This window comes from Suncus etruscus, chromosome 1, assembly GCF_024139225.1.
Source record: "Suncus etruscus isolate mSunEtr1 chromosome 1, mSunEtr1.pri.cur, whole genome shotgun sequence".
Lineage (NCBI taxonomy): Eukaryota > Metazoa > Chordata > Mammalia > Eulipotyphla > Soricidae > Suncus > Suncus etruscus.
Window position 1 is genome coordinate 50,020,223 of NC_064848.1, and position 4,176 is coordinate 50,024,398.

Here is a 4,176-nt window from a genome sequence, read left to right on the forward strand (position 1 = left end):
CAGATTATATAGAAATTTCACAGATTGCTTAAATCGTCCCCAAAAATGATGAATGGTGGTCAAATGACTCCTATACAGGTGAAATAAATGATATGCTTAAAGTGATGGAGCAGTAAATAATATATGCCAAATTAATCTTGTTCTATATCTCTTTGATTTTTAATTAAAATAAGATAATATGACAATGATATTCAAAAATAATAGAGAAGAGGGCAGGAGAACCAATCCATGTTAGAAATCTTGCCACAATAAAGGGGGTAAGCATTCATCTTATAGTTGCCATTGTTATTGTTTCTACTGTTGTAAGAGAAAAATATAATGAAAATAATTAAATTGGAAGAGAAAGAAATGATAAAGATGGTCAAAAAAGCAGGAGGGTGATGATGCATGGGTTTTGTTTTAGAGACAAAATGACAGAAATAATATTTAAGAGGTATGGTGTTTAATTTGACATATTTTGCTGATCTTGTGCTGGTAAGTACTTACAATGGCCCATCCTCTTGAAAAAATATGTCTAATGACTCCCAAACCAACAGCAAGTTGATTGTCATAAAATCCATAAACAGAGATGTTTAGCAGGTCATAAACATAAACAGTCTCAGACAAGTTTTGCTCTTTAAAATGATAAAATGTGGTTTAAATAATCTTTCCTGACTCACAAGAGGAAGGGTGTTACCAAGTAACTTTTGAATTTCCCAAGTAAAATTTGAATATTTAAGAACTATTATTTTTATTCTTCACTATGAATTGACTGCCAGCATACAATGTTATATTTTATAATATTTGGATAAAATGCTATCTAATTTTAACAACAGAGTACCATGTTTAGTTTAAGAAATACTATGTTTACCTCTTTTATATGACAGAATACATGAATACTTTATTTTTTGTTGTTTATATTAGGGCCACACTCATCAAAGCTCAGGGGCCACTTCTGTCTCTGCACTCAGGTAAACATCTGGTGGTCATCGGGGTTCTATATGCCAAAGGCAATATCTGGGCTAGCTGCAAGCTCCTTATCAGCTGAACTATATCTCTCCAGCACCTAAAGTGGTAATGAAAATGAATATGTTCAAAGTTCCCTTTATGAGAAAGTCATTTCATAATTGAGGAAAAAATACTGTTCACCTTATTTTCAGTTTTTAAGGTAGTTTTCAAATGTAGAGTTGTATTTCCACAGGACATAAATAAATCATTTCCTTAATATTTAAAACCACTATTTTTCCTTTATCATATCAGTGTCACCACAGCTCAAATCAGGACAAACTGGTTAAGTGAGGTTCATTCCAATACAGACGATTTGGTTTACTATGTTTACTGTCTCTTATTTAATGTATCTATGGCCAGATGGATCCTGGTGGGTTTCCAGACAGACCTTTAGCAGGTTGAATGAGACCACGAATAAACATGTATCAGCTGGCTGATACTATTTGCATATCTTAACATCTCTTCATTCTTTCAGGGAAAACTGCCTCCAGGAGAAAATTTAACTAACCAATTAAACTACTGTTCAATTTTTTTGTGAGTGATTCAGGAGACTTACTTTCCTACAGAGAAAAAATTAGTTTTTGTTACTTTCCCTAAATTCTTTTTTTAATTCTTTTTTTTAAATAATATTTTTTAGTTAAATACCTTGGTTACAAACATGATTGTGGTTGGGTTTCAGTCATGTAAGAGGACACCCTCATCACCAGTGCAACATTTCCACACCAATGTCCCAAATATCCCTCCTCCCCAAGTATACAGTATTCTAACTTCAATAAATTTTAAAATAAAATTTTATTTATGTATTTATTAATCAATAGGGTTTGTGTTGAGTTTTTTTATGAGTTTAGCATCATGCTTTTAGTAATAACAATATTTATTCAATGTTTGTTATCTTAAAACGAATGTGCTTCAGATTTTAAATTACCTACCATACTATCATGTTACCTCTCATTACAATGAAAGTTGTATCCCTAAGATAAAAGTTAGGAAACTGGGGTTCAGAATGGTAAAGAATTTTTACTCACTCCAATCTCCCTCTAACTTACAACATTATTAACTCTTTTTATTCTTTTTTTTCTTTTTGGTTTTGGGGTCATACCCAGCAGCACTCAGGGGTTACTTCTGGCGCTGCACTCAGAAATTGCCCCTGGCAGTCTCAGGGTACCATATGGGATGCAGGGAATAGAACTCAGGTTAGTCTTGGGTCAGCTGTGTGCAAGGTAAATGCCCTACCACTATGCTATCCCTTCAACCCCTCATTATTAACTCTGGACTATGTGACTTTAGGATCTTTACTCTTAATTCTTCTAGTGTAAATGATTTTGTAAAGTCTTCAAAGATAACTTAAAGATATAAAAATGTAATACAAATTAGTATGCATTACATTCTATAATAATAGCATGATCAGCATCCATTATCAATATATAAAATTATTCCTTATTTACACTTTTTAGTAAGTAATTGGAAATTGTTCCAGTTCCTTCAATACAGATGGACCCTTCATAGTTGGAGGGCAATAGGAAAACTTCGAGTGCAGGAAAAGTGCCCTATGAGTAGATTATACGTATTACCATGAATGAAATTCAGGTTTTACATCCAGCATGACAATTAATTAATTTATTTAAATAATGTGGGGCCGGGGCCGGGCGGTGGCGCTGGAGGTAAGGTGCCTGCCTTGCCTGCGCTAGCCTAGGACGGACCGCGGTTCGATCCCCCGGCGTCCCATATGGTCCCCCAAGAAGCCAGGAGCAACTTCTGAGCGCATAGCCAGGAGTAACCCCTGAGCGTCACAGGGTGTGGCCCAAAAACCAAAAAAAAAAAAAAAAAAAAAATAATGTGGGGCCAAAGCAATAGTATTGCAGGTAAAGCTCTAGCCTTGTACTTTAGTTCGTCTAATTCAATCTCCATAAGTTTGATATGGACCCAAAACTTCTTCCATAGTTATTCCTGAGCACAGACCCAGGTGTAAGCCCTGAAAATCACTTATGTTTGGTTCACACACACACACACAACACACACACACACACACACACACACACACACACACACACACATCAGACCCAAAGGCTGGGCATGATATTTTCTTTTCTTTGCATTTTTTCTTTCCTTTTCTTTTTTTACATTTTTCTTTATTTCATTTATTCTTTCCTTCTTTCTTTCTTTCTTTCTTTCTTTCTTTCTTTCTTTCTTTCTTTCTTTCTTTCTTTCTTTCTTTCTTTCTTTCTTTTTCTTTTTTTTTCTTTCTTTCTTTCTTTTTTTTTTTTTTAATGTGGAATGCCTCACAAATATGCTCATCATACTTGTGCAGGTCATACTGTGCAGGGGCCATGGTAATCTCTGTATCATTCCAATTTTAGTATATGGTGTTTTTGAAGCAAGCACTGGGCATTAAATTTGTTTTGTTCTCAAAAATTGGGGGGTATGAGAACAGGAGAAGAGATCTGTAATTTTATGAGGCTCCTTATGGCACTCTCCAGGCACCTCCCTATCCTCTTCAGTCTGCAAACAAAATAGCCCAACATAGGCCTAAACCACAAGGCTGGAGATAAAATTTTTGGTTTTACCTCACAAACTACAGGGATTCTTACCCTACACCAACAAATGAAATATTCTGAAAAACTAAACAAAAAAAAATTTAAAAATTTTAAATAGGCAAATAATCAAATGGTCAAAAGTAAAAAGATTACATAGGTAGATTTGGGAAACTATATTTTACTATAGAAAATTATAAAAACTAGAGCATGGGGGCTGGTGAATTGGCGCTAGAGGTAAGGTGTCTACCTTGCAAGCACTAGCCAAAGAAGGACCACGGTTCGATCCCCCGGCATCTCATATGGTCCCCCCCAAGCCAGGGGCAATTTCTAAGCACTTAACCAGGAGTAACCCCTGAGCATCATACGGGTGTGGCCCAAAAAAACAAACAAAAAAATTAAAAAAAAACTAGAGCATGGTTCTCTAGAATTATGGTTGATACTAAGTAAAAATATGTCTTGGATTTTACAAGCATTATCAAAAAACAGTCACATATTTATCAGACATAAAAAAGATATTTCAAATTTTTTTACTGTCTTCTACTTTATAAGTCTTTTTTTTCTATTCAATTAGCAGAGATTGGAATTCACATGGACAATTACATAATGCTAGTTCATGAGCTGTAATAAACCTCAATTAGAAATATCCTTGGGCTCA

The 4,176-nt window shown here is 34.7% G+C and overlaps 1 pseudogene; it reads right to left on the minus strand.

Annotated features, from left to right (window-relative positions):
- Positions 1–3,268: 3,268 nt before the first annotated feature.
- On the minus strand, positions 3,269–3,369 carry LOC126029966 (uncharacterized; annotated as a pseudogene).
- Between the last annotated feature and the right edge of the window lie 807 nt (positions 3,370–4,176).